Source organism: Condylura cristata, unplaced genomic scaffold (genome assembly GCF_000260355.1).
Source record: "Condylura cristata isolate star-nosed mole 26May11 unplaced genomic scaffold, ConCri1.0 scaffold00009, whole genome shotgun sequence".
NCBI classification, from domain to species: domain Eukaryota; kingdom Metazoa; phylum Chordata; class Mammalia; order Eulipotyphla; family Talpidae; genus Condylura; species Condylura cristata.
In genome coordinates, this window is record NW_004567110.1 from 58,877,580 (window position 1) to 58,891,273 (window position 13,694).

The 13,694-nt window shown below is 37.0% G+C and overlaps 1 protein-coding gene across 3 annotated transcripts in view; it reads left to right on the plus strand.

Annotated features, from left to right (window-relative positions):
• The window catches only part of RB1CC1 (RB1-inducible coiled-coil 1), a 77,144-nt gene that overhangs the window by 10,709 nt on the left and 52,741 nt on the right, over positions 1 to 13,694 (plus strand). The window contains exon 1 of one of the 3 annotated variants that reach the window (XM_012723011.1): positions 13,061 to 13,083. The exons of the other annotated variants lie outside the window; for them this stretch is intronic. The gene's annotated coding sequence lies outside the window, so the exon portion shown is untranslated. Of the gene's footprint in view, positions 1 to 13,060; positions 13,084 to 13,694 lie in introns of those variants that run through there. 3 annotated transcript variants of the gene reach the window in all.

The following is a 13,694-nucleotide window of genomic DNA, read 5'->3' on the forward strand; positions in this document are numbered from 1 at the left end:
CCATGTGGTCACCTCTGGGGCAGGCAGGGATCGAACTCATAGGAAGTGGCTTAAGCTTCTTGGTGCTGTGCTTTAACCCGCTGCGCCACCAGGGAGGGCCCTACTGTGTTTGTTTTTAAGGATCCTCCATACTGTTTCATAGTGATTAGTTCTGCCAACAGTGCACAAGGGTTTCCTTTTATCCACATCCTTGCCAGTGTTTTTTAATCTTTTTGATGATGGCCACTTTAGCAAATATGAGAGGCTATCATTAGGATTTTGAAATTCTTCTTTTATTGTGTATTGGTATATGCAAATATAAAGATATGCTTGAATCTGTTGTTTGCATGTTGTCTACTGAGCCAGGGTTCATTTTGTTAGCGTATGCATACAGCTCATACAGCATTTCTCTATTACATATGTGATCATGTGCTATACAAATGCCCATTGTATGTATCTTTACACTCTTTGGACATATATGATTTAATGGACAGAAACTCAAAGAAGTGTTAGCAAAGGACTGTATAGTTTAAGAAAACTTTCTTTCAGTGTATGTAGTAGAGAGGAGAAAGTCTTTATAACAAATGGTGCTGGGAAAACTGGCCACATGTAAAAAAGTGAGACTGAACTCTCATTCACACACAAAAATTAACTCAAAATGGATTAAGGACTTGGATGTAAGACCAGAAATCATAAAACACATAGGAGGAAACCATAGGGACAATCCTTTATGATGTCTTTGGGCACTTGACACTAATGGCCAAAAAAAAAAAGGCAAAGTAAACAGATGGGACCGAAAACCAAGTTTTGGAAGACACTGAAGTGTCCCAAGAGCAGAGAAGAAATGAATTAGAAAAGTGTGCTATGTATACGCAATGGAATTCTTGGCTATATAAAAAAAGATAAACCATCCTGAAGGCAAATAGCATTCACTACTTTTCTTTTTTAATCTTTGGTGATTAGCACATGAAATAATTTAGAACTGGGGGTGGGAGTTAATACATAATCTGGCTATGGCATTTTTTTTTTTTAAAGATTTGTTTATTTATGCATACAGAGGTACAGGGCCGGTGAGAGAATTCACCATAGACAGAGTGGGGAGAAGAACAGGCAGATCCTTGAAGTACACTGCTGAGGGGAGCATTGGACAAGTCAGGAGCAGTCTGCCAGGCCATGTGGATCACCTCACCTCCGGGGCGGGGATCAAACTCATGTTGAAGTGGTTTTAGATTCTTAGTGCTGTGATTTAACCCACTGCACCAGGGAGGGCCCTGGCTGTGACGTTTTATAGAAGCTTGGAGGAATCAACCAGTTCAACTCTTCAATTTTTGGATGAGGAAACTGAGAAATGAGTAACACTCTGAGGAACACAAAAGTAAAGATGTGGAGCTAGTACTTAATCTAGATTTCTTAATTCTGTTCAAATAAATATTTTTTATTTCAGGATAACCAAATTATATGCTTTTAATAATATACCTTTTAATGTCTTTGTAAAGATTTATTTATTTATTCATGCAGAACTGGGGTACAGGCCAGAGATGTGGATGGTGAGAGGATTCACCAGAGACAGAGTGGGGAGCAGAACAGGTAAATCGATGAAGTACACTGCTGAGGGGAGCAGTGGGCGGGCCAGGAGAGGTCTGCGGAGCCATGTGGTCACCTCCAGGGCAGGCGGGGATCGAGAAGTGGCTTAAGGTTCCTAGTGCTGTGCTTTAACCAGCTGCGCCACCAGGGAGGGCCTCTCTTAATATCTTAATAGTCACATATAAAAAGGAGATTTAACTGTTTATTTTGATAGCAGGCATACCGAATTATGTAAATAAGCCATACATTCTTTTAAATAAATAGAAGCAATAATGCAATGGATTCTCTTTGCTCTTTTTCTTCTTTTCCCCTTGATTTCAGAATTTGAGGAGTTATTTGAGTTTTCTTTTCAGCCCTTATCCATGTGGCTTTGACCTCATTTGTTGACTGTTGTGATGTGAGATATGGACAGATTTTCTCTAGCTATTTATAGTACAGTTTGGGGAATATAAAACATGTGACACCAACAGAAATATAGCAGGACATGTATTTATGCTCTGTGTACAATTCTATTTATCTGCTTAACTGAAATTTGAAGTGATGCTTGAGGAAAATTCTTGACAGCTAGTAGATAGGTGAAGACTTTAAAATGCCTTGTGTAAATGTACAAGATGCTACGTTTTTATCAGGAGATGAGGATAAATTACAAACTTCATGTAGAGAGGCACAAAAAGGTAGTATTAGAGTGTTAGTTCAAGGAATTTAGAGAATTGAATAGATGTTATGGAGCATTTTTAGTTTAGGGAGAAATTTTATTCATTCATTCATTCATTCACTCATTCATGCACTGGGGTACAGGCCAGAGGTGTAGGAGAGGTGAGAGGAATCAGTCAGAGACAGAGTGGGCAGCAGAACACGCAGATCAGAAACTCACTGCTGAAGGGAGCAGCAGGCGGGACAGGAAGGGTCAGCTGTGCCATGTGGGTCACCTCTTGGGCTGTGGATTGAACTTCCACTGAAGGGGCTGCGACTAGCTTGCAGCGTTGCATCCTAATCTGTTGCTCCACCAGGGAGGGCCAAGGGGAGAAATTTTAAAATTGACATTAAAATAAGGTTTCATATTGCAGTATTTGAAGTATGCGCCAAGATAGATTTGAGGTAAAATGTAGTATAGGAGGAACTCAAGTTAGGTTACATTGCACTATAAAACATAGGCTTATTAGGCAGACATTAACATCTTCACTTTATAGATTAGGAATTGGTAATTTAGATAGATGTGTGCTACTAAGGAAAATAATTTTTAATATTATTTTTATTTGATACTCCACATAGCTTATAAATTAGTAGAAGATGTAAGTCAGTAAAGTATAATGTTGACTAAGAGCGCACAATTTGGTTTTTATGTCTCAGATTTTTTTAGTAAAGAATTTAAAAGTTGGTATGAATGTGTTTTGTTCATTTGTTATTCTTTACAAGAGCAGGAGGTGGGGTACCCTGGACCCCCAAAGCTGTACACACTAAATGGATTCTGTAATCTACTGTATTAAGACAAGACATACTCTAATGTGTAATGTCTTCAATAGAAAAATAACTAATACAATTAGTGTACAATAGCGAAAAGAGAAAGTTACCCATCTCCTTGTGCGCAGATCCCAGCTAATCAGTGTTGGGCCAAATCAGGACCCCTGAAGCCCAAAAGCTTTCTACAAATCTAATGCACTTTCTGGTAGAGGCCCATAGGAGGGGCTAGAAGAGGCCAGACAAGCCTGGAAGGAAAGACCAAAATCAATATAAAGGCTGCCATTGTTAATCTTCCTAATACTGGTCTTTCACCCATGTCTGGTTCAGGTGTCTTTGTCCATGGTCCCCCAAGTCAGTAGTATAAGTCCAAAGCAGAGAAATATGTGTAGCTTCTTCACCTGTCTCTGCTCCCTGTGCCTCCTTCAGGTCTCTTATCTCCATCTTTCTCTACTTCTCAGTCTCCTCTCTGTCTTCCTCTGCCTTTTCTAGCTTCACTCCCTTGCCCAACTCTTTAGGGTAGGCCAGGAACCTGGACCTTCCCCTTTCCCTGAGGCTTACCCAGTTACATTTACAGCGCTTATTTTATTTTTTAATTGAGATCATAGATTTTTTTTTAAAATAAAGGTTTATTTTTTGATGCATACAGAACTGTGAGATCATAGTTTACAGTGCTGTGTAAGTTCCAAGATTTGTGAACTGCTGAACTGGCTCATAACACTGCTGGAAAAATAAAAAGAACAAAACACAGGCTATTGATCACAGCTTCTAGCTGTATAATTTTCACCTGTTGTAGTGATGGTGAACCTACAAAATAGTTCTTTAACTATTTAAAATATAAAAATACTAATATAGAAATAAAAAACACAAAAACTGGCAGTAATGAGCCTTGTGTAACCATCATTTCATTTCAGGAAATGAAATGAAATCAGTTACTCTTCTCCTACCTCCTCCACTCCTCCTTTACTCACTATTTTATTCCATAAGATGTGAAGAACAAGTTATACCCCTAACAGCCATATAAGGAAGATGTTATCTCTACTTTTTAGATAAGAAAGTTGAACCTTAGTGTAAGCTACTTTTCTGAACTCACCTAGCTTGTAAATCAGGCTTTTAAAGTTTATCTTTTATAAAAGTCAATTATCTCCCCTTCATTTTAGGTCAAATTATAATCAGAAAGGTGGGTGTATTTGGGCAGTACATGCTTGTTCTACTAGACTGTTAGTAATTTCAGTACATAGAGGTACTTATTTTTATCATCTTCTTTCTTCCACACTTTTTGCACACCTATCATATTCCTGTTTTTATTAAGAATTATACATCTTATTAAAAATTATTCCAGTCTATTTTACAATATGAATAAATGAATAATCAACCTTGTGAGTTATCTTGTGTGTGCTTTAGTTATATTTCAAATTATTTAAAAAGATTTTTATTGTAAAAATTACTGGGTTAGGAGAGGTGTGTTAATGCAACTCTTGTTAGTCTACACTATGACTTATCAGTAATTTTTTCAGAAAGGTCATGGTTTCTTGTAGTAGATTCACCTGTATATATCTGTAATATATACATGTTTAGTATGATCATTAAATAATTGTGGTACAGTGGGATACTACGCAGTGATCACAAAAAAATCTCATGCCATTTGTGGTAACATGGATGGAACTGAAAGGGGTTATGCTAAAACAAATAAGTCAGAAGGAAAATAAACATGGGATGGTTTCAGTTACATGTGGAATAGAGAGAAACAGAACATAGGGTAAGAAAAAGTAAAAAATTTGCAATTAAGTATAGATTGGAGGCATACAGCAGGGGAAGTTAGAAGAGTCAAAATGGGCAGGAAGAACACAAGGAACCAAGTGGAAGATTACCAGTGGTATGGTGGTAGGAGAACTACAGCAGCTACACTGGAGGGAAGAAATCATACACCACAAAATTGAATGATGTAAGAAAATACATTTAAATAAAAATAAATACAATTGTATTTTTTGGTAATATTGTGAAAACTTATAAGCACACAAAAATATAGACAGTATGTGAACTTAATGTATTCTTCCCGTTTGCTTTTATAGTTACCAACATTTTGCAGATTTTGCTGCCTAACTCATCTTTCCCTCCTCTTCTTTTGATCACTTTTGCCAAGATCATTTTAAAACAAGTATCATTTTAGAAGTTAATTTCAGAATTTATTATTTCATAACTAAGATACCATTATCCCCCCAAAAGGACTAATAATTTTTCAGTATAAGCTAGTACCTAGTTCATATTTAGATTTCTACATTTATTTTAAGTGTGCCTTTTTACGGTAACTTGATTCAGGATCGATTCATTCTGTTTGGTTATTAAACCTTTTATGTTGTTTGTAATGGATAGAATTCTCCCTACTTTTTCTTTTTGAAGCTATTTGTTACAGAAACTGGTTCATCATCCTGTAAAATGGTTTAAACATTCTGCCCATGTTTGAAGTAACTAATTGTCCCCATAATATTGTTTATGCTTTCTTTTTTATACCAAATGCTACAAATAAACTGATAACAGTAAGTTAATACAGAGACTTGAAAATTTTAGGCTCTTTTTTTTCTTCTGTAGGCTCTAACAGTACCTCATAGATGGATTGTATATTTCTAGTAGAAATGCATAGATACTTATGTCAATATCAGAGTGCTGCGTGATCAGTTGTTTTTCTGTCATCTTTCTCCTAATTATTTTATAACTTATTGATACCTAGATCTGTTATTTTATTGCAGAATTGTTATCTTGTATAGTCCATCTGTGGTATTAACTGGAGTTTTTAATTAAAAAATGGGTATTCATTAAATACTATCTTGAAAAGTTCATGTAGGAGAGGATAACTGAGAAATTCTGTTCCTTAAAAAGAGCTGACAAAAATTTAATAATTACTTGCTGCCTTAGTTCTCTGAGAGTTTCTTCTGTTTCTGATATCACTGCGGACAAACACATTTTAATGGGTTTTTTACTATTTATTTATAGTGATCCCTTTGATGCTCAGACTGTCTTATCTTAATAGATGCTCCTTCAAGTGATTTCTTTTTGACATGGTGACATTATTTGATACCATCCATGCATTATGGCACAACAATATATTCTAGACTTGGGACCTCCCTGGTGACACAAGGGTTAAAGTCTCAGTGCTATCATGCAGTCTCCAGGCACTGAGCTGAGTTTTAAACCTCTCCAGGGAGTTGGCCCACATGGCACAGGAGATCTCTTCTGTCTCGCCTGTTGAGCCCCTCAGCAGTGTATTTCAGTGGATCTAGCTGTTCTCCCCACTCAGTCCCTAGTGAATCCTTGAGCCCTCCCCCCCCATATCTCTGTCCTATACATACCGAGTCTTGTATCATACATAAATAAAATAAATCTTTGAAAAAAAAAAGTGTTCCATGCTTAAATGATGGAAGCATTTTCTGCTTTTAAAACATAAAAATCAGTCATTTCTCCTCCCTTTTAGACACCTTGGTGGGGGTATGCAGTGGTTTTAGTCAACTCTAATGTTAAATAACAGTTTGCCCCAAATTGGTGTCATACTGGATCCCCAGCCACAAGTAAATAAGGAGGTTTTTCACAATCACCTTCAGGTTCAGGATTTCACTAGAATATCTTACAGAAGATGTTAAACATAGAATTAAAATTTCAGTCTGTGCCTATACCACTCTGAACACTCTTGTTGTCTGATTTGGGAAGCTAAGTATGGTTGTGCTTGGTAAGTATTTGGAAGGGAAAAATACAATTTTATTATAGCAAAAAGTTTAAAATTGGGGCTCTTTGGTGGTGCAAGGGGTTAAAGCACCACATTATGAAGCTCTCCGAAGGCACTGCAGCACAAGTTCCATCCATGTCCAGGGGGCTGACCCACATGGCGTGGCAGACCTCTCTTGACCTGCCTGCTGCTCCCCTCAGCAGTGTATTTCAGTAGATATGCCTATTCTGCTCCCCACTCTATCTCTGGTGAATCCTCTCACCAGCCACACCTGTTTTCTGTACCCCAGTTCTGTAAGCATAAATAAATATTTTTTAAAAGTTTAAAAGCAAACAAAGTAAGATATACTGAGAGCAGAGCCTGAAAGCGTTCCAAATGCAGAGCTTCTTGTTATGTCCATGTAGTCACAGATAGAATTACCTTCTCTTGGCCAGGACATGTGACATACACTAAAACACTGTGTTATATACTGGGTCATACCTCATCAACAAAATGGCACTGGTAATGATAGGGATATCTTCAATGTCATGAAAAGTAAGTAATGCATGTAAAACTATGTGAGCATACTGACTGGCATGTAATGAATCAGTGTTAGCAATGACTTATTTTATATGCAGTATTCTCAGACGTGAAATAGATAAGAACATTTTGTGCCCATGAAAGGTGTACGTATGACATTTATTTACATACCACTAGTACTGGTAGACCTTGGGGAAATGATGACTAATATTACCAATTTGATTTTCTCTAATGCTGTTCTTGGTTAGACTCTTGTTGTGGTACCTGACAGTAAATGACCATGTAGAGAGGACCAGTTTAGAAGGTGTTTTCTGGGTAAAGCTGTGAGTTTGATGATTAAACTATAGATAATGGGTGAATGTATGAATGTATGGGCTGTTCTATTAGGATAAGTTAGGAGTTGCTTCTCAAAATACTAACTATCCTTACCATTAGGAGCAAAATGACAATGCTATCAAGTATGCATATAGAGAGTCAAATTTTAACCTAAATTCTAGGATCACAGCAAAAAAAAGTATTCTCGAAATTGTTTACATTGTTCATAATGCATACAGATGGTAATTCTCAAATAAGCTTTTTGTTTATATTTTCTCAGTATTGCTAAACATAATGGTTTCTTAGGGTAAACACCATAGGCACATAGTAGCTGCTACAACTTGATAAAGTTTCCCTTGTTTACTGTAAAAGTTGAACAGAACAGGGGACTGACACTAAGGTCTTCTTTGCTCTTCCATAATTTCTAAGGCCTCTGGTTGATAGAAAGGAGTATTACCCCTATGTCATGAAAAGAACAAGAAAGGTTAATAATTATTTCAGATAGAAAGAGATTATTCAGTTGAAGGCAGTATGTGGTCCTGAATTGCATTCTGGATGGGGGAGAACACTGTAAAGGATATTGTGCCAGTAATTTGAAAATGTTCTGTAGGTTAGATGATAATTTTGCATCAGTGTTAAATTTCATGATTTGGTAAATGTACTTTGGCATGAGAAAATCCTTGGTGTTAGGAAATACACATCTTTAAGTATTTTTAGATAAAGATACACTCTGTTTACACATTACTCTCAAATTAATAGAGTGATTGTTACTTGAAGATTTTACTGTGTTTAGTGTCTAAATGATGCCATCTTATACTGCTTTACTTCACTTTATTGGGTCAGGCCTTTTCTCATCCTCATAACTCCAATTAAATAGAATCCTGCTTTGATCATTTAGTGGTATGAACCTGGTACTTCTACAACTCTTTCTTTTCCATTACATTTGTTGCAGCTTAGATGTTTGTTTTCTTTTTGTTTCATGCTTTTTTCTCCTTTGAGGCGTCATTCGAGTTTTAAGATCATCTCACCTTTTTTACAAAAGGTGCAGACCTGGCACATAAGCTCAAAGGGTGTTGGATTTGGATGAACGAGTTAATGAATTAGATCTTCACCAATTTTTCTCCCATTTTAGTAATCATGCTTTTAGCTACCTAATACTCTAGAAAACAGGTGTCTCTTTTTACCTGGAAGATAAAATACAGGTTTGGGTTTACATTCAGTGATAATGATTTACGGTCCTCATTCATAAAATCTTAAACATAGTAATATGATTTCTTGGTGTTCCTCTAGTTTCTTTTGCCAGCTTCTTTCATGTATGTATGTCTTCTCTAGGGCTTTCTGTTGTCTACTCTTACTAGCATGTCAGTGTAAGTGTGCTGCATAGTTCCCTCTGCCTCTGCATACTTCTTGGAAAATACTGCACTTATGATAGTTCTAGCTACTTGGCTACAGTGGAAGATTTTTACATCTTTAGTTCTGGGCACTTGTGTGTACAAATCTGTTTGTTGAGTTTTTTGAGTGTTTGACTGACATTGTGTTGAATAAGATATATATCGTCTTGTTTAATCTTTAAGCTAACCTTACAAGGCAGGATTTTCCTTTTTTTCTGGCATTTGAAGTTCATAATAGAAACTCTAGGAACTTGATTGGTCTCATTTACTACTGAATTCCATGCCTAACATTGTTCACAGTATATAATTTCAATCTGTGAACACAAAATTCAAACTCTATAATGTTCAGAATGCTTAAATATGAAACAATGAACTATTAGCAAACATTTAAAATGCAGTGTTGGGAGGATTTGTGACCTGTTGACCTGGTACACATAGCCTGATGAGGTATAGATTGTTAACAGCTATATATATATATATGACAGCTTTATATATTGTTAACAGTTAACCCATAAAATAGGAATCTATTTTATGGCATTAATCCTGTCGGGGACTCTTTGTTCCCCCATCATGAATTATTGGGGAGCAGAACAGGCAGGGTCTCAAGGTGGGAGCTGCGCTGGTGAGTGGAGATTCCTAAAAGGGGAAAAGGGAGAGTGGGCGTGAGGAAGACATGGGAGTTGAGAGTCGAGTTGGGTGCAAGTGTTCCAGTTCTGCTGTCAGAAGTTTATTTTATACATTTTAGGCAGACAATTAACATATGAAATGGGCTGAGACCACAATCTTTTTTCTGAGAGTAGTTTGGGGTCCTATAGACCTTCAGCGAAGATTACAACATTACTGATCTATTAAAATTAAGATAAGTCCATAAAATTTAAAGCTAACATTTTTTGGTGATGATTAGATAAAAATAAAGTTCCTTTAGACCTAAAATTTTTCCTATGACCTTTATTTAAGATATCTTAGAGGGTAAAGTCAAGTCAAGGATTAGGATGGAGATGTGAAGGATAGAGTAAGGTCCCAGGCTAGGATGGAGTGATTCTCTTGTAAGTCAATAACAAAGGAGATGCAGTAAAATTCCTCAAAAGCTGAATAGAGGATTTAGGTGAAGTTCCTTATTTGAAAACTAAACAGAAAACTTAATTAGTTCTTTAGAATGATTATGTGAGATAGTAGAGAGCTGCCGATTTGGGTTCTCATTCTGAGCAGTAAAAGAATTCTGATTATTCTAGTACTGCCTTGTTTTACAATATTAATTTTGTTATAATTGTTTTTATTAATCAGTCAGTTGTAATATTTTTGATTCCAAGAGGACTTTCCCATCCTGAGGCAGCACTTGCTCACCTGAGCCAGGCAGCACCTTATGAGGCTGAGGCAGTCCAGTAGAAAACTGATGGTTGCTTGGAATATTTTGATTATACAGAAAAAAGGGGAGGGGGGGTCATAACATGAGCTAGTGTGGAAAATTTGATTTTTCAGGGCATTTCCCCTCCACCTGGAATATGTCTGACGATAGAGGTTGCTTAGCTTGTGTCAAATCCTGAGCATAAGAAGAAAAAATACAGATCTGTGAGATTAAACTAAAAATCTGGAAAATAGTAAACAAACAATGGTGAATTTACCAAGTTGGAATGTTTTTTTTGACCATCAACATTAATGTTTCTGAAACACTTGTCATAGTGTAGAAAGGTGATCTGTAAGGTCAACTAATTATATATCAGAACATACTTGGTATTATAAGATAAACTTTCAATCAATTTTGTATTTTTTTTTTTCTCATTCATACTACAGGCCCTATGGAAATTGGCAGGGGATCTTGCTTATTAGAAAGGGATTTAGCTCTTGAAATTCTAATAGATAAATACATTCTTGTTACTTTAACGTGTCATCCAAATGACTTTCTCTTATTTATTAAAAGATTTGATAAAATAAATAGTATAACAAGAACATATATTTTAGTATGTGTTAGACAAGTACCTTATTTAGTTCGGCCAGAACACTGGGCTGCAATTGTAGAGTAACTGTATTACCCAGTAAGAGGTGATGGTAGGGTGAGTGTGCTATTGATGGAAGAACTGAACCTGTATTAAAAATCCAAGGATTTTTCCTTAGAACAAGCTGAAGGAAGTCTGTGGTTGATATCAAGCATATAACTTCTCAGAGGTCTTTACTGATGTAGGGTCATTCAAATATTTTATTCAGAAAATAGAGCTACTTCTCAGGGATGTGTAGTACTTGTTATTCAAACAGAGGTGAGAAATATGAAAAGAAACCTCACAAAATATGCAAGCATAAAATCACATTAGAGAATATAGCACAGCTTAATGACATTGTGTAATTAAATTGAGAGGCCAGAGGAAGGGGTGATAATAGCAGACAGAAGGAGCATTCTAAGTAGGAAGAAGAACCATCTTAAGATTCAAAGATTTAAATAGCTTCCTTTGTTCAGGGAGTTTAATCGATGTGGTTTTGGGGTGTGGAAAGTTGGGAGTGGTCCAGGAGGATGAGGGTGGGAAGTTGTGGCAGAGAAAAAGGAATCTTTCTCTGTTTGCTGTTTTATTGGAATATCAGTGATTAAGGACAGGAGATTTGGAAGTCAGACTGTTGGGTTTGAATCCTCACTCATTGACTTAAGTACTTAATTTTTAGTTTCCTTATTTGTGCAACTGAAATGATACCATCTAAAGTAGAAGTTGTTTTGGCCCGATTTCTGTGACCCGCCGCAAGGAAAAAAGATGGGAAGCAAAAAGGCTGAAGACATAGAGTTTATAGCTCCCAGGCAGCAGCTGAGATGGAGCTCCCTAGGGTGGGGTCCACAGATTCTGCCAACCCGAAAGGATCTCTATTTTATATAGATTCTAGGTTCGGATTCTGAAGGGGTGACTCACTGCTGTGCCCCCGGATGCGAGGCCCAGTTCCTTATCGCCCTTATCTAGTCCCACCTGTAGTTGTGTAATCACTCACACCTGGTCACCCTCAACAGAAAACAAGTATTACATAAGTCGGGATATCCTTGGATTCATGTAAGGATCAAATGAACAGTTTCATTTAATGCAGTATTTTGAATAATTCCTTTGAGTATAGCAAATAGTTGTAAATGGTAGCTGCTGCCATAAAAATGATCATAATCATAAATGCCTATAAGTATCAAAAAAAACTTGGCAGCCTGTCGTTTAGAATGGTCTGTTTGAAGGTAGTGAAGATGATGGACTTCCAGGATAGAGATCTGTTGTAAGTTGAGAGGCTTTTGTAAAACAGACAGTGGGGGGCCTGACTTAAGGCAGTAGCAATAGGAAGAGATAGTTAATAAATGTTTGTGTTAGAATTGACCTCATATAAATATTGATGCTTATGTTTCTGGATAAAGATGAGAAATTTAAAATAGCATGTACGAGGTTGGGTTAAAACTGATCTGTTAGCATAGGGACAGAAACAAAAGGTATTCCAGTGCAGAGAAAATAGGGAGCTCATCTTTAGAAAATTAACAGTGAAATGCACAAGGAAATTAGATTGGATTTAGGCTAAGTTTGGGTATCTTCACTTAAACTGGTGGTAGCTGCATGAGAGTAGGTCAGTTCTACAAAGGGCGAGGCCCTCCCTGGTGTTGCAGCAGGTTAAAGCACACCAGTCTGAAGCTATCCTCAGCCACCGCAGCATGAGTTAGATCCCCAGCCAGGGAGGTGACAGACGGTCCCTGTTCCACTCACTGCTCCCCTCAGCAGTGTATTTCAGTCAGTCCACCTGTTCTCTTCCCCAGTCTGTCTCTGGTGAATCCTCTAACCTCCTACACCTCTGGCCTCTACCCCAGTTCTTGTATGCATAAATAAAATCTTAAAAAAAAATTCTACAAGGGTGAAAAGGTATGGTCCCATTAGTGGAAAACTGGCAGAGGAGTCTAAGGAGTACTTAATTAACTGAGCACCATGCTGTTAACACATTAACATGTTTCTCACTTAATCATCATAATATCTCCATGATGTGAGGCACCATATTATTTGTCGCTGAGTAAGAAATTGCCCAATCTTGCTGTTTAAAACAACACATATTCATAATTTCACAGTTTCTTGGCATGACTTGGCTGTGTCCTCTGCTTCAGGATCCCAGGACTGCCCTGATTGTGTGAGTTCTGGCTTGACGGAAGAATGACAAGCTTCATTTGTGGTGGTCAAGATTGGTTTCTTACTGGTTGTTGGACTGCGGCTCTCAGTTTCTTGCTGGTTGTTGACCAAAGGCCAACTTTTTAACTTTTGCCACATGGGCCTATCCATATGGTAGCCTACTTCAACAAAACTGGCGAGGGAGGAAGTCAGCTGGCAAGATGGAAGTTATAACAATCATGGAAGTAACATTCCATCACATTTCTCTATTTCATTACTTACCATACTCTGCCTAAACTCAAGGGAAATCATACTTTAACTAGTGTGGATGCCTGGAGATAAAGGGGCTATCTGCTACAAATAATTTTTTTATTATTATTTTGCAAAAGAAGAAACCAGTAGTCAAGTATCATATACAAGAAATACAAGTAATATGGGGCTAGCATCATATCCAGGAACTTTGTCTCCATAGTTTGAGTGCCTTTTTTTTTTTTAAAAAAACCATTTTAAGAACTGAGAATTAGCTGTAGGACTTGCTACTTGTCTTTAAAAAAAACCATTTTAAGAACTGAGAATTAGCTGTAGGACTTGCTACTTGTCTTTAACGACTTGTGTTTGATATCTTTTTTTTTT